The following is a 22,430-nucleotide window of genomic DNA, read 5'->3' on the forward strand; positions in this document are numbered from 1 at the left end:
CTTAGGTGCCGTTTTTTTTTTGTGGCCAAAAAGGATGGTTCTTTAAGGCCTTGTATTGATTATCGTGCCCTCAATAAAATTACTATTAAATATCAGTATCCGTTACCCCTGATTTCGGATCTATTCTCTAGAGTTAGAGGTGCTTGCTGGTTTACCAAGCTTGACCTCAGGGGGGCGTATAATCTTATCCGCATTAAGCAGGGGGATGAATGGAAGACGGCGTTTAATACTCCGGAGGGACATTTTGAGTACCTGGTGATGCCTTTTGGGCTCACTAATGCCCCTTCTGTCTTCCAGTGCTTCATGAACGATATTTTCCGAGACTTTGTCGATAAATTTTTGATTATCTATCTGGATGATATTTTGATCTTCTCCAAGGATTGGGATTCTCATGTGGAACATATTTGGACTGTGTTCCGGATCTTGAGGGAGAATTCCCTGTATGTCAAAGGATCGAAATGCCTTTTTGGAGTACAGAGGATTTCATTTTTGGGATTTGTTTTGTCTCCGTCAACTATTGAAATGGACCCGGCCAAGGTGCAGGCCATTTATGATTGGGTTCAGCCCACTTCCTTGAAGGTCCTCCAGAAGTTTTTGGGGTTTGCTAATTTTTATCAGAAATTTATAGCAAAATTTTCTAGTATTGCCAAGCCATTGACTGATCTGACTAAGAAAGGTGCTGATGTGTTGAATTGGTCTCCGGAGGCTGTTGCTTCCTTTCAGGAGCTGAAGCGAAGATTTACCTACACCCCGGTTTTGCGGCAACCGGATGTCTCACTCCCGTTCCAGGTAGAGGTGGACGCTTCTGAGATTGGTGCAGGAGCTGTTTTGTCCCAAAAGGATCCTGTAACATCTAAAATGAATCCCTGTGCTTTCTTTTCCCGAAAGTTCTCTCCATCTGAACGTAACTATGATGTGGGGAATCGGGAACTGTTGGCCATGAAATGGGCATTTGAGGAGTGGAGACATTGGTTGGAGGGAGCTAAACATCAAGTTGTGGTCCTCACTGACCACAAGAATTTGATTTACCTAGAGTCGGCTAAACGCTTGAAACCTAGACAGGCTAGGTGGGCCTTGTTTTTTACACGTTTTGATTTTGTGGTCTCTTTTCTTCCTGGAACTAAGAATGTCAAGGCAGACGCCCTCTCTAGGAGTTTCTTTGCTGATTCTCCTGTGGTGACCAAGCCTGCTACCATCTTAGGCGAAGGGGTAGTTCTTTCTGCCATCTCGCCCGATTTGAGACTTGCTCTGCAAGAGTTCCAGGAGGACAAACCTGAGCTTTGTCCCAGTGGAAAGTTGTATGTTCCTGACCAGTGGAAGAAGAGAGTGATGTCTGAAGTTCATTGCTCTGCATTGGCTGGTCATCCAGGTATTTTTGGTACTAGAGATCTGGTGAGTCGCTCTTTTTGGTGGCCCACCTTGTCTCATATCAGGAATTTTGTGCAGTCCTGTGGGACTTGCTCCCGGTCTAAATCTTGTTTTCGCTCTAGTGGGTTGTTGATGCCTTTACCGGTCCCCAGGAGGCCATGGACCCATATTTCAATGGATTTCATCTCTGATATGCCGGTCTCTCAAAGAATGACTGTTATTTGGGTGATTTGTGATAGGTTCTCTAAGATGGTTCATCTTGTACCACTCCCTAAGTTGCCATCTTCCTCTGAGTTGGTGCCCGTTTTTGCAACAGGTGGTTCGCTTGCACGGGATTCCTGAGAACATTGTATCTGACAGAGGAGTTCAGTTTGTGTCTAGATTTTGGAGGACTTTCTGTTCCAAACTGGGAATTCAGTTGTCCTTCTCCTCTGCTTTTCACCCTCAGACCAATGGGCAGACAGAGAGAACAAACTAGACCTTGGAGTCGTATTTGAGATGTTTTATTTCCGCTGATCAGGATGATTGGGTTTCATTTTTGTCCGTGGCCGAATTTGCTTTAAATAATAGAGCTAGTTCTGCCACTTTGATGTCACCTTTTTTTTGTAACTTTGGGTTTCACCCTCGATTTTCTTCAGGGCAGGTGGAGCCTTCTGCCTGCCCAGGTGTTGACACTGTGGTGGAGAGAATGCACCAGATCTGGGACCAAGTGGTGGATAAGTTATCTCTCTCCCAGGAAAAGGCCCAGCGGTTTTCCAATCGACATAGGACCATTGGTCCCCAGTTTAAGATTGGTGATATGGTGTGGTTATCTTCATAAAATATCGCTATGAAGGTGGCTTCTCCTAAGTTTAAGCCTAGATTTATTGGACCTTGCAAGATTTTGGAGATTATTAATCCGGTCTCTTTTCGTTTGGCTCTTCCTGTCACATTTAAAATCCATAATGTGTTCCATAAGTCCTTGTTGAAGAGGTTTGTTGAACCAGTTGTTCCTGGGGTGGCACCTCCAGACCTTGTATTGGTTGAAGGTAACATGGAATATGAGGTAGAGAAAATACTGGATTCCCGTCTGGCTAGACGGAGACTCCAGTATTTGGTTAAGTGGAAGGGTTATGGTCAGGAGGATAATTCCTGGGTCTCTGCCTCTGATATTCATGCCAAAAGATTGGTGCGTGCCTTTCATCGGGCTCACCCTGATTGCCCTGGTGGCGTGGTTGAGGGTTCGGTGACCCCTCCTCAAGGGGGAGGTACTGTTGTGAGTTCATTTTCCCCTTCGTCACTGAGGTCTGGTGAACTCCCTATTCTGGTAAAGGAAGGTAATGAGCCTGATTATCAGGCACCTGAGTCTAATGAGGATGACTGGCTGAGTGGAGTCACTGACTGGATAAGGCTGCCGACGCCCTTCTGCCCTGCGGGTGATTTCTCTGTGGACTTCTAGGACACCAGTCTGATTCCTGCTTCCCTAAAGCTAAGTTTCTGCTTTGTCTGTTTGCATTTATGTTTTGTGTTTGTTTTCCTTGCTTTTCTGTATTCTGCCATTCCCTGCTGGGATGAGCTGAATCTCCTTTTGCCGGTTGCTCTGTCTTCAGAATATTCCTGAGTACTGACATAGCTTTTTTGAAGCCTAGCGTCTTCAGGGCCTTTTTCACTGTCAGTCTGTTGGCTCTTATTTTCATAGGGTTTTTCACGGATTGCAGACAGTAGCCTTCCTGTCCTTTCCTATCTAGGTAGTTTGGGCCCCGTCTTTGCTCAGTCTATCTTTCTGTCTGTGTTAGTGTTTTCATCTTGCTTCACCGTCATTATATGTTGGGGGCTGCCTATTGCTTTGGGGTCTGCTCTGGGGCAGTTTAGATTTCCCCTTTCTTTCTTTAGGCCTATTTAATTCTCCGGCTGTGATCGAGGGGTCTAGGGCATCGTAGGAACCCCTCATGGCTACTGTTAGTTGTTGTGATAGGATCAGGGGTCTGCAATCCGATAGCTGCCAACCTCTCTGGTTTTCTGGACTTAGCTAGTATTTTTGTTTTTGCCTCCTACGGTGACTCAATCATAACACCTAACCCCAACACAAACCTTGCCCCCACACAACTCTAACCCCAACACAACCCTAACCCCAACACAAACTTTACCCCAACACAACCCTAACCCCAACCTTACCCCCACACAATTCTAATCCCAACCAACCCTAACCCCAACACAACCCTAACGCCAACACAAACCTTACCCCGACACAAACCTTACCCCAACACAACCCTAACCCCAACACAACCCTTACCCCACACAACCCTAACCCCAACACAACCCTAAACCCAACTGAAACCTTACCCCAACACAACCCTAACCCCAACTGAAACCTTACCCCCACACAACCCTAACCCCAACAGAAACCTTACCCCCACACAAATCTAACCCCAACACAACCCTAACCCCAACAGAAACCTTACCCCAACACAACCCTAACGCCAACACAAACCTTACCCCCACACAACCCTAACCCTCACACAACCCTAACACTTTAACCCCAACACAACCTTAACCACAGCCCTATCCCAAACCCTAACTGCAAATGGAAACAAATTAACAATTTAATTTTATAATTTTTAACTAAGGGGTGACAAAGTATGATTTGATTCTCGTTTTTTTTTTGTCACTGTGACAGGGTCTTATCACAGTGATCAAAAGGAACCAATAGGAAAAATTCCCTAATGTGATCAGGTACCAACCTGCAGCTCTCGGAAGGTGGAAGGTGCTCCGCTCGTGCACCCATTTCCTTCCCTGAAGATGAGGCAGAGGGCTGGAGGATGGATCAGGACAGCCTGGGGATGGCGAAGGCACTCGGGGGACCCGATTTCTCTCTTCTCTGATAGGCTAGATCCTATCAGAGAAGAGAGAAATTAATCGTAAATGGGACTTTTCACATGACAAGAGGACTGTTAAAAACCCAGCCCAGATCGTGCTCTCCGGGGTCTGGTTGGGGTTATACCCTTACGTCGCAGCCCAATTAAAAGGTGTATCAGCAGTCGTTAAAGGGTTAAAGCCTCGTTCACAAGATCAGCATTTTACCTCAGTATTTGTAAGCTAAAGCCAGGAGAGGGTGACACATACAGAGGTGGTGACGGGTTTCTACTATACTTTTTCACTCATTATTATGGCTTATAAGTATTTCTGTGTGAACACGGCCAAGAGCTAAGCTCATGCGCTTTCTGCCGCCTCTCCTGGGTAGCGGAGTGTTCTCGCACAGCCCCGGCCTCCCCGTCCCTCGGTCGCGGCAGTAAATGGACACATCACACAAGGTCCAGGCTCCTCCGCGCAGCAGGAAGTCCCGCACAACCTCCGCCCACTCCTGGGTCTCCACAGCCCGTGACGTCACGTAGAGGCGGGCCGCTGCGGTTCCTCGCTCTGCCGCTAGGTGGCGCCGCTGTCTTGTGCAGTGACTGAGGCCGCGCTCTTCCAGTCGCCGCCGCTGCCGCTTGCATCGGAGCCGCCACAGACAAATTGGCGCCATTTTGAAGCTCTGGGACCGTAACCACGGCGAAGGGTGATACGAACGGTGGAGAGAACGGACAAGAGTCGGTGCGGGCCGTTTCAGTACAAGACTGAGGGCTGCAGGCGAGTGAAGGTGAGAGGCGGCGCCTGGGCTGCGGTGTGAGGGGTAAATGGTGGGGAATGGGGGCTGCAAGCAGAGCGGCACCGGGGCTGTGTCAGTGCGGGAGGGTGACAGGATCGCTGTGCGGGGGGATGGGGTACGGTGATGTGTGGGGGCGTCCAGCCTCCCCCCATGTGCTGTACAGGGGGTATATGTCTGCATACAAGTTGCGGGGAGGGCAGGACACTGTATATACAGTATACAGTCACACAGGGCGGCCATTGTGCGGGAATGATCCCTACAGGTGGGGGGCTGTATATAGCCGTGTGTGACTGTATATAGGGGAGGACATCAGTGTATACCTGTGTGTGACTGTATATAGGGGAGGACATCAGTGTATACCTGTGTGTGACTGTATATAGGGGAGGACATCAGTGTATACCTGTGTGTGACTGTATATAGGGGAGGACATCAGTGTATACCTGTGTGTGACTGTATATAGGGGAGGACATCAGTGTATACCTGTGTGTGACTGTATATAGCTGAGGACTGGCTGTGTATACTTGTGTATGACTGTATATAGCTGAGGACTGGTTGTGTATACCTGTGTGTGACTGTATATAGGGGAGGACATCAGTGTATACCTGTGTGTGACTGTATATAGGGGAGGACATCAGTGTATACCTGTGTGACTGTATATAGCTGAGGACTGGCTGTGTATACTTGTGTATGACTGTATATAGCTGAGGACTGGCTGTGTATACCTTTGTATGACTGTATATAGCTGAGGACTGGTTGTGTGTACCTGTGTGTGACTGTATATAGGGGAGGACATCAGTGTATACCTGTGTGACTGTATATAGCTGAGGACTGGCTGTGTATACTTGTGTATGACTGTATATAGCTGAGGACTGGCTGTGTATACCTGTGTATGACTGTATATAGCTGAGGACTGGTTGTGTATACCTGTGTGTGACTGTATATAGTTGAGGATCGGCTGTGTATACCTGTGTCTGACTATATAGATGAGGACTGGCTGTGTATACCTGTGTGTGACTGTATATAGCTGAGGACTGGCTGTGTATACCTGTGTATGACTGTATATAGATGAGGACTGGCTGTGTATACCTGTGTATGACAATATAGATGAGGACTGGCTGTGTATACGTGTGTGACTGTATATAGCTGAGGATCGGCTGTGTATACCTGTGTGTGACTATATAGCTGAGGACTGGCTGTGTATACCTGTGTGTGACTGTATATAGATGAGGACTGGCTGTGTATACCTGTGTTTGACTGTATATAGTTGAGGATCGGCTGTGTATACCTGTGTGACTGTATATAGTTGAGGATCGGCTGTGTATACCTGTGTGTGACTGTATATAGTTGAGGATCGGCTGTGTATACCTGTGTGTGACTGTATATAGCTGAGGATCGGCTGTGTATACCTGTGTGTAACTGTATAGGTGATGACCGGCTGTGTAAACCTATGTATGACTGTATATAGGTGAAGACATCAGTGTATACCTGTGTGTGACTATATAGTTGGGGACTGGCCGTGTACACCTGTGTATCACTGTATATAGCTGAGAACTGGCTGTGCATACCTGTGTATGACTGTATATAGCTGAGGACTGTCTGTGTATACCTGTGTTTGACTGTATATAGCTGAGGACCGGCTGTGTATACCTGTGTATGACTGTATATAGATGAGGACGGCTGTGTATTACTGTGTGTGGCTGTATATAGCTGAGCACAGGCTGTGTATACCTGTATGCGACTGTATATAGCTGAGGAACGGCTGTGTGTGACTGTATATACTCATGTGTGACTGTAGGTGAAGACTGGCAGTGTATACCTGTGTGTGACTGTATATCAGTGGTCCCCAACCTTTCTGACCTAGCAAGCCACATTCAGCTCTGAGAGAGGGTCGTGAGCCACATCCAGCTCCCACCCCATTACAGGTATAATGGTAACCAAAGCTTTTCCACAAAAATCACTCCAAAGCCATATAACAAGATTCAGTGATTCCCACAATACCCCCATTCAGTATTCTCCCATTCAGCACTCCCAACACACTGTCAGATCCAGTTTCAGGCACCACTTCTCACAGGTAGTGTCTTCCTGTCTTCAGCGTACCATACTTAAATCAAATCGAAACCTTTAAGACCAGTGAATGTGCATCCAGATCTGCTCTTCTGTGCAGGTCTACTCACAAAATTCATCATCTTCATACCTGTTTACTAGAACTGGAGCTAATGCACCAAGCTGGCAGACAGCCGCGATCCACAATTCATGGGACCGCGCAGCCACATGTGGCTCCTGAGCTACAGGTTGGGGACCCCTGCTGTATATACTCGTGTGTGACTGTAGGTGAAGACCAGCAGTGTATACCTGTGTGTGACTGTATATAGCTGAGGACTGGCTGTGTATATGTGTGTGACTGTATATAGGTGAGGATGGCTGTGTATACCTATGTATGATTATATAGGTGAGGATGGCTGTGTATACCTGTGTGTGGCTGTGTATAACTGTGTGTGACTGTATGTAGCTGAGGACTGGCTGTGTATTCCTGTGTGTGACTGTATGTAGCTGAGGACTGGCTGTGTATATCTGTGTGTGACGGTATATAGGTGAGGGCATCTGTGTATACCTGTGTGTGGCTGTGTATAGCTGAGGACTGGCTGTGTATAACTGTGTGTGACTGTATGTAGCTGAGGACTGGCTGTGTATACGTGTGTGACTATATAGGTGAGGACTGGCTGTGTATACGTGTGTGACTGTATATAGGTGAGGACTGGCTGTGTATACCTGTGTGTGACTGTATATAGCTGAGGACCGACTGTGTATGCCTGTGTATTACTGTATATAGCTGAGGACCGGCTGTGTATTACTGTATATAGCTGAGGACCGGCTGTGTGTACCTGTGTATGACTGTATGTAGATGAGGACCGACTGTGTATACGTGTGGCTGTATGTAGATGAGGACCGACTGTGTATACGTGTGGCTGTATGTAGATGAGGAACGACTGTATACTGTGGTGTGACTGTATATAGGTGAGGAACCACTGTGTATACTGTGGTGTGACTGTATATAGCTGAGGACCGGCTGTGTATTCTGGGGTGTGACTGAATATAGCTGAGGACCGACTGTATATAGCTGAGGACCGGCTGTGTATACTGTGACGTGACTGTATATAGCTGAGGACCGGCTGTGTATTCTGCGGTGTGACTGTATATAGCTGAGGACCGGCTGTGTATTCTGGGGTGTGACTGCATATACCTAATATGTAAATCATAGATATGATCATATTATGTCCACACATGTCTATTTCCAGCCAGTCATTACCTATATAATTCCTATGGGTATGGACTGGCTGTATATAGCTATGCGTGGACAGTATATATAAAATACAGATATGATCCTACTGGTGTGGGCTGTCTGATAAAGACCACATGAGGAGCCATTAGTGGACTGCCATGAGGACAGGCCGCAGAGCATTAGAATAGGACACTCCAAGATGCAACAATATAAAAATTAGATAAACTATGGAGCAAGCACAGTCCAGAGTTTTAAGTCATGTTATTCAATTAAACACTTTTCAATAGAAATAAGTATAACCATGTTACAAAGTACACATAAATACAAGAGATAGTTGAAACAAAGTGATCAGGTAGAAAATGGCGGGCATGAAAATAAAAAAAATCGTGTTTTTTCCACAAACATGATCAATTAGTCTCCAATTTTTTATTTTCCCAAGGGTAACAGGAGAAATTGGACCCCAAAAGTTGTTGTCCAATTTGTCCTGAGTACGCTGACACCCCATATGTGGGAGAAAACTACTGTATGGACACACGTCGGGGCTCGGAAGGGAAGTAGTGACGTTTTGGAATGCAGACTTTGATGGAATGGTCTGCAGGTGTCATGTGCGTTTGGAGAGCCCCTGATGTACCTAAGCTATTGAAACTCCCCACAAGTGACCCCATTTTGGAAACTAGACCCCCCACGGAACTTATCTAGATGTGTGGTGAGCACTTTGAACCCTCAAGTACTTCACAGAAGTTTATAACGCCTGGGTGTGAAAATAAAAAAATCATTTTTTTTCCACAAAAATGATATTTTTGCCCCCAATGTTATATTTTCCTAAGGGTAAGGGAAATTGGACCCCAAAAGTTGTTTTGCAATTTGTCCTGAGTATGCTGATACCCTATATGTGGGGGTAAAACACTGTTTAGGCGCATGGCAGAGCTTGGAAGGGAAGGAGCACCATTTGACTTTTTCAACGCAGAATTAGCTGGAATTGAGATCATACGCCATGTTGCATTTGGAGAGCAACTGATGTGCCCAAACAGTGGAAACCCCCAATTCTAACTCCACCCCTAACCCTAATCTCAGCCCTAACCCTAGCCCTAACCCTAATGGGAAAATGGAAATAAATACATTTTCTTTTAGTTTTATTATTTTCCCTAACTAAGGGGGTGATAACGGGGGGTTTGATTTACTATTATGGCGGTTTTTATGTTTGGCAGCTGTCACACGCTAAAAGACGCTTTTTATTGTAAAAATAGTTTTTGCATCACCACATATTGAGAGCTATAATTTTTCCGTATTTTGACCCACCGAGTCATGTGAGGTCTTATTCTTTGCGGGACGAGTTGACGTTTTTAGTACCATTTTCGGGCACGTGACATTTTTTGATCGCTTTTTATTCCGATTTTTGGGATGCAGAATGAACAAAAACCAGCGTTTCATGAATTTCTTTTGGGGGGTGCGTTTACACCATTCCGCGTGCGGTAAAATTGATAAAGCGGTTTTATTAGAATCATAGAATCGTAGAGTTGGAAGGGACCTCCTGGGCCATCTGGTCCAACCCCCTGCTCAAAGCAGGATTCGCTAAATCATCCCAGTCAGATGTCTGTCCAGCCTCTGTTTGAAGACTTCCATTGAAGGAGAACTCACCACTTCTCGTGGCAGCTTGTTTCACTCATTGATCACTCTAACTGTCAAAAAGTTTTATCTAATCTGTGTCTCCTCCCATTCAGTTTCATCCCATTGCTTCTAGTCTTTCCTTGTGCAAATGAGAATAAAGTTGATCCTTCTACAATGTCACAGCCCTTTAGATATTTGTAGACAGCTATTCTTCGGGTCAGTACGGTTACAGCGATACCTCATTTAGGTTTTTTTTGTGTTTTGGCGCTTTGATGCAATGAAAACAATTTTATATAAAAAATAATTTTTACTCTTCGCCACGACAGCACCCACTGGAGGTATCGGATCCGCCCATTTGGAACAGGAAACCCTACAGGAAAGATAAAAGGGGCGGTCCGCCTTTCCTCCTCAGTTTTGGTTTCCTGTTCCAAATGGAGCAGGATCCTGCAGGATCTTACCTGGGCCATGCATCCGCCTGTGCGGTCTCTTCGGGAACGGCAGGGGCTGCGGTCCGGAAGCAGCGTCGGGGGAGACTCCGTTTGACGGCTCCCCCCTCGTCTGGTGGCATAGTGGTAATGGCCGGGTCCGGGGAGGGCCGCCCGGTCTTACCAGGGAGCGGGGCCGGTCTGGCATCCGGGGGTTCCCCCCCCCCCATCGGTGGGGGTATAACGTGGATGGTGAGGCCATGAGCGCGCGAGCCGCGCGTGTCAATAGCGGTGGCGCGGGAGCAGGCCGGCGCCCGACGCTCCTATACCCCGGAAGTAATGGTTGAACTTCCGGGGTAAGATGGCGATGACGCGGTGCATGCGCCCTGTGACAGGGCGACTTCCGGGGGTACGATAAGTGTACAGATAAAACAGCGCTGCAACGTTGGAACATGTCGTCCCCCGCAGAGTCGCAGACCCCAGCAGGGGATTCAGCTGGGGGCAACTCCACCAGGGACCGCAGCGCCAGGACAGAGACTGCCCGCAGGAGCGAGGCAGCAGAAACCCGATCCAAACCGTCTCAGCCATCCGAACCGGTATTAAGCTTCACTGGGTGAGTGTGCAAAGCAGATGCTCTACCTATTAAGCTAACCTCCTCTCCTCCCCCCCCCTCCCCCCTCTCTTTACCTTTGACCTCCTACTTCAGTCAAAGAAAAAAGGAAAAACAAAACATAAAGAATGCGCATTATGTTCAGAGCCTCTCCCTGACTCCTACCCCAAAAAACTCTGCAAACAATGCATTAAAGAGACCAGGCAGGGGTCGACGATATCTTCTAAGGATATCCGAGCCATAATTAGGGAGGAAATACAAGCCATCAACCGCGCCAGCACTCCCGCAGAGTCCAGTCATAGAAAACAGGTCATTGTTAGTTCAGAGTCAGAGGAAGAACAGGAGTTAATCTCAGGCTCCGCATCCACGTCCTCATCATCATCCTCGGAGGTGGAAGGACTCGCATGTTTTCCACTGGACAGCGTAGATAACCTGGTAAAAGCGGTTAGAAATACTATGGGGTGAAGAGGAAAGGGGAGCCCAGACCGCGCAGGACATTGTTTGCGGGATTGGCAGAGAAAAAGAAGAGATCATTTCCAGTGATACCGGCAATTAAAAATCTCATCAAAAGAGAGTGGGAAAAACACGACCAGAGGAGTTTTCTCCCATCCGCTTCAAAACGGAAGTATCCGTTCACTGATGAAGATCTATTAAAATGGACTAAAATACCAAAGGTGGACGCTGTCATATCCTCCACTTCCAAACAAACCTCGATCCCGGTCGAGGACGCAGGGTTGTTAGCAGACCCATTGGACCGAAAGGCTGAATCTTCGCTCAAAAGGTCCTGGGAATCCACCACCGGGGTATTTAAACCCGCAATAGCCAGCACATGTACTGCTAGGTCAATGCTGGTGTGGCTAGATCAATTAGACCAGCAGATTGAGCAAAGAGTGTCAAGGGAGAAACTGCGTGCAGCCATCCCGTTGATAAGAGGGGCAGCTGCCTTTATGGCAGACGCTTCAGCGGACACCCTAAGACTGGCAGCAAGGTCGGCAGCCCTGGTGAATAACGCCAGACGCGCGCTGTGGATAAAGAGCTGGAAAGGGGATGCACAGTCAAAATCCAAAATTAGTGCAACCCCATGCGAGGGTGAGTTCCTCTTCGGAAAAGCCTTAGACGAAATTCTCGCCAAGGCAAAAGAAAGGAAAAAGGCCTTCAGTGATTCTCCCATTCCGTTTTATAGGAAAACCTTTAAAAGATGGCCATTCGGGAGAAGAAGGCAATCGGACAGAACGAGATGGGCCACGAAAGACGAAAAGCAGAAGGGTACCATCTTCAGAGGGCCAACATATAGGAGAGAAAAAAATTAAAAGTTTAGACCCACCAGTTGGGGGTAGATTAAAATTTTTTTTTACCAAGTGGGAACAGATTACCTTAAACCCATGGATTTTGAATATAATCAAGGAAGGAATAAAGATTGAATTCCTTCGGATCCCCTATGAGTTCTTTGTTATAACTCGCCTTAATTCCTCACTTCAGCAAAAGGCTCTCGAAGACGAGATTCGAGTCCTGCTAGCTAAAAAAGTTTTAGTTGATGTCCCTGAGGAACAACAGGGTAGAGGCTTTTACTCTCCCCTGTTTTTGGTGTCTAAACCAGACGGTACATTTAGAACCATTATTAATTTAAAGAAGCTAAATTCATTTATAAAAAATTATAAGTTCAAAATGGAATCAATTAGATCCACTATAAAGCTTCTTTTCCCAAATTGCGTAATGGCAGGGATTTATTTAAAAGATGCTTATTATCATCTCCCTATACACAACAGATTCCAGAAATACCTAAGAGTCGCAGTGGAAGTCGAGGGAAGGATTCATCATTTCCAATACGCGGCAATGCCCTTCGGGCTTTCCACGGCACCAAGAATATTTACCAAGGTGATGGCAGAAGTGATGGCCTACCTTCGCCAAAAGGACACACTAATTGTGCCATATCTAGACGACTTCCTAGTAATTGGGAATTCAGTCAAACAATGTACTGAACGCGTGACTGACGCAATCTCCTCTTTTCAGAGCCTTGGCTGGATCATCAATATCCAAAAGTCCAGACTCGATCCGCAATCTCTCCAGACATTTCTAGGATTTCAACTAGATTCCTTGACCCAGAGATGTCTACTACCCCAGGTAAAAATCATCCTCACAAAACAAAAAATACAAGCAGCTATAGATAAACCACGTGTATCCTTAAGAGGAGCAATGTCACTATTAGGATCACTAAATTCTTGCACCCCGGCAGTCCGGTGGGCCCAGTACCATGTCCGTACGCTACAACACCAGATCCTCCAGGAGGATAAGCGACATAGTGGTCATTTACAGAACAAAATAACCCTGTCACAAGAAGTCTTGACTTCCCTAGAGTGGTGGTTAGACGATGATCATTTATGTTCAGGAGTTCCATGGGTTATAGTTCCATCCTGTATCGTAACCACCGATGCCAGTCCCCAGGGCTGGGGAGCCCACATGGAGAATGGGTTTTATCAGGGAAGGTGGAGTAAAGAGGAATGTGATTACTCATCTAATTTAAAAGAACTGACTGCAGTGTTCTATGCTCTATACAACTTCCTTCCGCAGCTCCAACAGAAGCATGTAAGGATCCTGTCGGACAATACCACCACAGTGGCATATATAAACAGACAAGGAGGAACTCGATCAGAGACTCTGATGTCTTCAGCGGCAAGAATTTTAAACTTAGCAGAAAACTTTTTTTTGTCCCTCTCGGCCCTTCATATAAGAGGCGAGAGCAATCAAAAGGCAGACTTCCTAAGCCGTCACACTCTACGACAAGGAGAGTGGTGCCTCAATCGGAAGGTCTTCAGGGACATAGTAGCCGCATGGGGACAACCCGAGGTGGATCTTTTCGCCACAAGAGAGAACAGGCAGATAAAAACTTTTGCCTCCCTATCTCCGTCAGATCACCCAAACATACTGGACGCCTTTCTAGTTCCATGGAATTTCAACCTAGCGTATGCGTTCCCTCCATTGATCCTCCTACCTCAAGTAATTCGGAAGATCAGAGACGACAAAGCGAGAATAATCTTAATAGCACCGTTCTGGCCAAAAAGACCGTGGTTTTCGTGGCTGCAGATTATGTCGATAACAGATCCTTGGGTCCTTCCGACTGCCAATCTACTCTCCCAAGGCCCCTTTTTCCACCCTCAAGTGCTCAGCTTGCACTTGACGGCGTGGAATTTGAGAGGCAGTTATTGAGGACAAGAGGATTCTCGGAGTCCTTAATTACTACACTACTACAAAGTAGAAAACAGTCCACAACCCAAATTTACACTAGAACATGGAAAAAATTTCTTCAATTCCATACAGTACCTCATACAACAGAAGTTCCGATAATCCCAATCTTGGAATTTCTGCAGAAGGGGAAAGACTTAGGCTTAGCAGTAAATACACTGAGAGTACAAATATCGGCATTAGGAGCACTATATGGCCATAATATAGCAGGCAACAAGTGGATAACTCGTTTTATTACAGCATGTGAACGAATAGCTCCAATCCACATACCCTCCGTCCCTACATGGGATCTAAATCTGGTCTTAGACGCCCTAACGGTAGACCCCTTTGAGCCGATCGACACAATACCCTTCAAATACTTAGCACTTAAAATGGCCCTTTTAGTATCACTGACCTCAGCTAGAAGAGTGGGTGATATTCATGCCTTGTCAATAGATCCACCTTTTTTCCAAGAATACCAAGACAGATTAGTATTAAAACCAGACCCTGCCTACCTGCCAAAAGTGGCAACAAAATACCATAGATCTCAGGAGATACTCCTCCCAACCTTCTATAAAAATCCCTCTACTCCGGAAGAGCAGAAGTTCCATACTCTGGACGTCAAAAGAACTGTCCTAAAATGTATTGAGAGGTCCAACAGTTGGAGGCAGAGCAGGGCCCTATTTGTTTCATTTCAGGGCTGTAAGAAGGGGTATGGAGTCACGAAGAGCACCATTTCCCGGTGGATCAGGGAGGCCATTCGTTTAGCCTACTCCGCAAAAAACGAAGATCCTCCAGGGAACATCAGGGCGCATTCCACCAGGGCAATGGCAACCTCTTGGGTGGAAAAGGGAGATGTTCCGATTGAAACTATATGTAAGGCGGCAGTTTGGTCATCCCCTTCTACCTTCTATAAGCACTACAGACTTGATCTTTCATCCACCTCTGACTTAAGCTTTGGCAGGACTATCCTTGACACGGTGGTCCCACCCAGGTGATGGTCTCTGGAATCTCTCCAGTGGGTGCTGTCGTGGCGAAGAGTAAAAAGCTGGATTACTTACCGGTAATGCTCTTTTAATGAGTCCACGACAGCACCCGCTCACTTCCCCCCCTAAAGATATCAATAGTTAAAGTATATTAACCAAATAATGGATAAGAAAGATGTTAAAATAAGAGAACATTGCCTAATCCTTGGCGGTCCTTCTGGTACTCTGAAACGTAAAACTGAGGAGGAAAGGCGGACCGCCCCTTTTATCTTTCCTGTAGGGTTTCCTGTTCCAAATGGGCGGATCCGATACCTCCAGTGGGTGCTGTCGTGGATTCATTAAAAGAGCATTACCGGTAAGTAATCCGGCTTATTTTTGCATCGCTTTATTCTGCGAGCTATAACTTTATTTTTTTGCGGATGACGCTGTATAGCGGCTCGTTTTTTGCGGGACAAGCTGACATTTTCAGCGGTACCATGGATATTTAAAAGCGTTTTTTTGATCGCGAGTTATTGTACTTTTTGTTCGGCGGTATGATAATAAATCATTTCTTGCTTAGTTTTTTATTTTTATTTTTTAAGGGGTTTGCTAAAGGGGTTAACTAATGAGACAGTTTTATAGGGCGGGTCGTTACGGACGCAGCGATACCAAATATGTGTACTTTTATTGTTTTTTTTTTTATTTTCAAAAAATGATTTTATAGGGGAATATTTTTTTTTTACTAATTTATTTAGCGATTTTTAAAAAATTATTTTTACACTTTTTTTTTAACTTTATTACATTGTCCCAGGTGGGACATCACTGTCCTTTGACAGATCGCTGATCTGTCACATCACAGAATACTGTGACAGATCAGCGATCTGTCACAGGCATAGACGCAGACTTCCTCATGCCTGCGCTTTGCAGGCAGTGAGGAAGTCCGCTCCCTACAGGCCCCCGAAGGTCCCCGTCGCCATCTTGGATCCGGGGACCTGTAGGGAAAGAGCCCCCCGCAGCAGCACTGCACATTGCGCTGCCGTGGGGGGCTCAGGAAGCATGGAGGGAGCCCCCTCCCTGCTGATGCTTCCCTTTAACCCCCGGTACACCGCGATCGTGTAAGGGGTTAAAGTGCGCATGTAAGAAATGTAAGGAAAAGAGAGAGTATACCCTTACAATGGTAGCCCAGTTGTAGTGGAGGTGTTCCTTCTGCCCCAATGCACGTTTTGTGTGGTCACTTCCTCAGGAGGTGTGTGTTGGGGAGAGGGGTTAAGTGTGTGTGTATAATGCCAGCTGACCAATAGGGAGAGCCCTTAGTGTAAGGTAAGTGGAGTAGATGCTTACCAGGTGTGGGGAAGCAAACAGCATGGCTCTACTTTAGCACATGCACGCTGTGAATACAGCGCTGTGCAGTGTGTGTCTCGGCTTGCGGTCCTGTGGACTGCAAGCACTGACACGGCGTCATGATGACAGCGCAGGCGTTCAAGTGGACCGCTCGCCTAGACGCCAGTATTCACAGCGTGCATGTGCCAAAGTAGAGCCATGCTGTTTGCTTACCCACACCTGGTGAGCATCTACTCCACTTACCTTACACCGAGGGATCACCCTTTTGGTCGGCTGGCATTATATATACACATGCCTGAGGAAGTGACCACACAAAACATGCGTTGGGGTGGCGGGAACACCTCCACTACAACTGGGCTACCAATGTAAGTGTATACTCTCTCTTTTCCTTACATTTCATACATGCGCGCTTTAAGCAGCACCTTAAATTTGATGCACTTTAGCCGATAGTGGCACAGGTCCTCCCTGTATCCACTTTGCACACAAGTTTTATTTATGGTAACTGCAAGTTTGTTTAATATGTAGTGTTTCTCATCCTTTAGGCTGTGTGCCCACGTAGCGTTTTTTTAAGCGTTCTTGATGCGTTTTTCGGGGTCAAACTGCATCAAAAACGCTTAAAAGAAGCATCCCATTTATTTAAATGCATTTTGGCCTTTTTGTGCCAATGGATGTGTTTTTTACCGCTAAGGCCTCTTTCACACTTCAGTTTTTTGCATCAGTTATAATCCGCCAAAAAGGCGGACAAGCGGATCCGTTCTCAACTGATGTGAACGGATGGCACAGGATCCGTTTTCAGACGGATCCTGAAAATGAAGAAATTTAAAGGAATCGCTGGCGAGAGAGAGAGAATTTTTTTTCTTGTTTTGTCCGGCACCCAGAAAGAAATTCGGGTTAAAGGTCTGCAGGATCCGCCAGAGAAAAAAACGTTACAAGCTCCGTTTTGAAATCTTTGAGGATGGTGACGGACAGCAACTTTTGGCGGATCCTCACAAAAAACGGATGCAACGGACAGCAATCCGTCACAATCCGCCATTAATGCAAGTCAATGGGAAAAAAAACGGATCCTCAAAAAAAATTGAGGATCCGTTTTTTTTCAAAACCTGGCGGATTGTGACTGATTGTAAAAAACGGAAGTGTGAAAGAGGCCTAAGGAAACGCTTAGCGGTAAAAAACGCAGCATGTTCATTAATTTCTGCTTAGGTCCGCGTTTTTGGCTATTTCCTATAGTCTAAAAGAAGCGCGGAAAAAACACATCAAAAACGCGCATTTTTTAAGCAAAAACCGCGCAAAAATCGCGGCATAAACGTGTAGGGGAAAAAAACACGCGTTTTCTGGGAAGGAGAACCTGTTTCCTGAGCGTTTAAAAAACACTACGTGGGCACATAGCCTTACATTTGGCATTTGTGATTGTTTAAGTAAAATTCTTTTAATCTATTATATCTATTCAAATCTACTTTTTATGGCACGTATACTCTTATTTTCTTTGTTATCTAAGTTAGTGTTCTGAGTTGTGCACACTTGCTCCAATATAAACCCCTGGGTGTTTCTTTCTTACCTATATATGCATATGTGTCTGATCTTTATTTCCAAGGACTGGCCATTTATGCATATGTGTAGGCTGTATATATGGGTGTATAATGTAGGCACGTGACGTTAGCTGCCCCTAATATGCCACACACTGTGCAGGGTTGGCACACTATGGATGCCCCTTTTTGCTTAAAATTACAGAGCCAGCCACCATCCCAGAAGTAATTTTAAGGATGAGATATGTCTTATAGCTGTACAGCACGAAACAATCACTGACCTCAGGGAGACCAGTCAAAGAAAACACTGCGGCAGCCGGCAAAGGTGTTCTATCAGTGAAATCCTAGGTGCATTGCTCCCTGGGGAATACGAATATGCAAATAAAGTCAGTGGAGCCTCATTTATATCTGTACAGAGAAGTTGTGATGGGTTGTATGTTTATAGTTTGTGAGGGTCCTAAATAATAGCTGGACGTTGTCAGGGCTGTGGAGTCGGAGTCGGTATAAAATGGACCTAAAATATATAATAAATTGGGTACAGTAGTTCAGTGCAGAATGTGCTGAATATTTTTTCATAGGAATTTGGGAAAGTTATGAAATGTCCTATAAATGACTGTTCTATTCCTGATCTAAGGCTACATTCACACACAGCGTTTTTCCTGCGTTTTTTTGAGGATACGGTTTTCAGCTGCAAAAGCAGATCAGCTTTTTAAAAAAAACGCATCACCTGAAAGGTTTTTGAGCTCATAGATAATTTCAATAGCAAAAGCAGATTAGAAATCTGCTCCATCCATCTGTGTTTCTCTGGAAAGAGAAAGTATTAGAAAATTAGTGATTGAAGAAGCCCTTAAACAAAAGGAAGATCTTAAAAAAACTCTCAAAAGACGCTTCATGTTTCTTAAAATGGATGCCTGCACACGTCACAGAGTGAACTATTTTGCCATCAATGTTCGATATGTTTGTGACAACAAAGAAATTGTTACCAAGATATTGGCAGTAAAAGATGCTAAGGCTCATCACAGCCGCCAGTTTCTCCAGGCCTTAGGGGAAAAAGTCCTGCAAGATTACGAACTCAAAAAAGAACAGGTTCTTGCTATTGTAACAGACAATGCTTCAAACATAAGTACAATTACACTGATGAATGAGAGTAATGAACAACAGCTAGAAGAAAATTTAGGATTCAGTATGAAATGAAAGGCCACAGTGCTGTTCAAGTAACGGAGGAACAGACAGATATTACAACAGAAGAACAGCAAAATTATATTTTAGAAATAGATGATCTTGTTGAAGCTGCTTCAAAACACTTTCCTATTCATCACATGCGCTGTGTTGTGCACACACTGCAGCTGGCAATAAGAGAGTCTGCAAGAGGGACATGCTGGAAATCTGATTGGAAAAGTGAGGAAATTGTTTATTGCTGCCAGAACTCCTAAAATTGATTCCATCTTGAAGAGACGTGCTGGGAAAGGGGCAATTGTCGATCAAGCCACTCGGTGGGGCAGCACTTATTTAGTGATAGAGCGATTGCTTGAACTAAAACAGTTTCTTATAGATATGGCGAACCCTCAGGTAAGGCCTGTTTCACACTTCCGTTTTTGTGTCCGCCAAACGGATCCGTTTCCGTTTTTTTGACGGAAACTGATGCAAACGGATCCGTTTTTTTAAAAACGGATCCGTTTTTTTGACGGATCCGCGGTAACCGTAATGGAAGTCTATGGGACAAAAAAAACGGATCCTGCAAAAAATGGCGGATCCGTTTTTTTTACGGAAAACAACGGATTTTGACGGATTTGAAAAAACGGAAGTGTGAAACAGGCCTAACCCTAAATGAAGGTCAATGGACACAGGTGGCTGAATTGAAGGAATTGCTTAATCACCCATTTACTGGTGACTAAAAAATTACAAGCTGAGGATTTAACTTCCGGCATTTTCATAAGGGAGGGGAAGAACTTGCTATTTTGCTTGTCCCAAAGAGGTGGTTTAATCGCAGATGACATTTCTGCTTCAATGAAACGGAGAGAGACACAGCTATTGGAAAATAAAATTTTTCTGGCAGCTGTTTATGTGAAACCCAAGTCATCGTATAATGCTTGATGATCAATGGCTTACTAAAGGAAAAGCAGCTCTGACTGAGGTAGCAGTTAGGATGAGTGGCCTACAGGTGGACTGCTAGGCGCAAGAGGACTTGGGTCCTGACAGTGCTACTGCTGCCATATCTTCATCCTCATCAGATGAGGAGTTTGACTTTGACAAGTATTTGGATGACCTTGAGCAGGCAAAGCGTTGCCGCTAGGAAAAAGTTTTCACTTTGTCTCCTATAGCAAGCAGATTGACCATATTTCAGCAAAATATTTCACTTGCTCTCTAAGAAAAAGAAAAATTCAACCGTTTATCAAAACTGACTGTGCATGAGGCAATTCCCTTATACCTGGAAATTGTTAGAGATGCTGCCCATGTGGTTACGGCTTTGCCTCCAACCCAAGTTAGTGTAGGGAGGTCGTTCTCTGGCCTTAAACTTATTAGGTCATATTTGAGGTCATTTATGAAGGAGGATCTCATGGAGGCAATTGATAATTCTTAGTACAAATTCATAGACAGGATCCTGAGCCGATATAGACTCAGTGCCCACAGTCTGGCCATCGAATCCGGCCGACACAGGCAGAGCTACAAGCCCAGGGAGGAAAGACTGTGCTTACACTGTGACCAGGAGGCCCTGGATGATGAGACCCACTTCCTGCTACACTGCCCCAAATACTCAGCAGTGAGGGACACTCACTTCAGGAGACTCTCACATCTCTTCCCGGATTTCATCACCATGAAGGAGGAAGAGAAAACATATATCCTGCTGGGGGAAGAAGAGAGAGCAGAGGAGATGTGAGCGCATGCCATAGACTGTGAGAAAGAGAACTATGATATGCCATGAACTTCTATGGCCCCCACCCTGGATCTGCCCCATGCCCTCCATTCACCTTCCCTATGCCATGGACTTCTATAGCCCCATCCTGGATCTGCCCCCATCCACCTTTCCTACAGCCCCTACCCAACATCCCTACAGTCCCTATCCCTATTCCCTTTTGTACACTTGCTTTGGCAAAACTAATGTGTATTTAGTCCTGCCAATAAAGCTTCCTTGAACTTGAATTTGACTGCACAAATGTTATTTAGTATGTTTTTGTTGAAAACTGTTTTGTCCCTTACATAGTTTATTAGTGTGTGTGTATGTATGTGTGTGTGTGTGTGTATATATATATATATATATATATATATATATATATATATATATATATATATATACACTCACTGGCCACTTTATTAGGTACACCTGTCCAACTGTGTGTTAAGACTTAATTTCTAATCAGCCAATCACATGGCGGCAACTCAGTGCATTTAGGCATGTAGACATGGTCAAGACAATCTCCTGCAGTTCAAACCGAGCATCAGTATGGGGAAGAAAGGTGATTTGAGTGCCTTTGAACGTGGCATGATTGTTGGTGCCAGAAGGGCTGGTCTGAGTATTTCAGAAACTGCTGATCTACTGGTATTTTCACGCACAACCATCTCTAGGGTTTACAGAGAATGGTCCGAAAAAGAAAAAAAATCCAGTGAGCGGCAGTTCTGTGGCCGGAAATGCCTTGTTGATGCCAGAGGTCAGAGGAGAATGGGCAGACTGGTTCGAGCTGATAGAAAGGCAACAGTGACTCAAATTGCCACCCGTTACAACCAAGGTAGGCAGAAGAGCATCTCTGAACGCACAGTGCGTCGAACTTTGAGGCAGATGGGCTACAGCAGCAGAAGACCACACTGGGTACCACTCCTCTCAGCTAAGAACAGGAAACTGAGGCTACAATTTGCACAAGCTCATCGAAATTGGACAGTAGAAGATTGGAAAAACGTTGCCTGGTCTGATGAGTCTCGATTTCTGCTGCGACATTCAGATGGTAGGGTCAGAATTTGGCGTAAACAACATGAAAGCATGGATCCATCCTGCCTTGTATCAACGGTTCAGGCTGGTGGTGGTGGTGTCATGGTGTGGGGAATTTTTTCTTGGCACTCTTTGGGCCCCTTGGTACCAATTGAGCATCGTTGCAACGCCACAGCCTACCTGAGTATTGTTGCTGACCATGTCCATCCCTTTATGACCACAATGTACCCAACATCTGATGGCTACTTTCAGCAGGATAATGCGCCATGTCATAAAGCTCGAATCATCTCAGATTGGTTTCTTGAACATGACAATGAGTTCACTGTACTCAAATGGCCTCCTCAGTCACCAGATCTCAATCCAATAGAGCATCTTTGGGATGTGGTGGAACGGGAGATTCGCATCAGGGATGTGCAGCCGACAAATCTGCGCCAACTGTGTGATGCCATCATGTCAATATGGTCCAAAATCTCTGAGGAATGCTTCCAGCACCTTGTTGAATCTCTGCCACGAAGAATTGAGGCAGTTCTGAAGGCAAAAGGGG

The 22,430-nt window shown here is 45.5% G+C and overlaps 1 protein-coding gene across 2 annotated transcripts in view; it reads left to right on the forward strand.

Moving 5' to 3' along the window:
* The first annotated feature begins 4,677 nt into the window (after positions 1-4,677).
* PDS5B (PDS5 cohesin associated factor B) overlaps positions 4,678-22,430 on the forward strand; it is a 238,732-nt gene continuing 220,979 nt past the window's right edge. Inside the window, exon 1 of one of the 2 annotated variants that reach the window (XM_073583194.1) lies at positions 4,678-4,984. The gene's annotated coding sequence lies outside the window, so the exon portion shown is untranslated. The remainder of the gene's footprint in view (positions 4,985-22,430) is intronic. The other variant, XM_073583193.1, reaches the window with a different exon arrangement.

Source organism: Dendrobates tinctorius, unplaced genomic scaffold (assembly GCF_039654945.1).
Source record: "Dendrobates tinctorius isolate UK_male_01 unplaced genomic scaffold, ASM3965494v1 ptg000075l, whole genome shotgun sequence".
NCBI classification, from domain to species: Eukaryota; Metazoa; Chordata; class Amphibia; order Anura; family Dendrobatidae; genus Dendrobates; species Dendrobates tinctorius.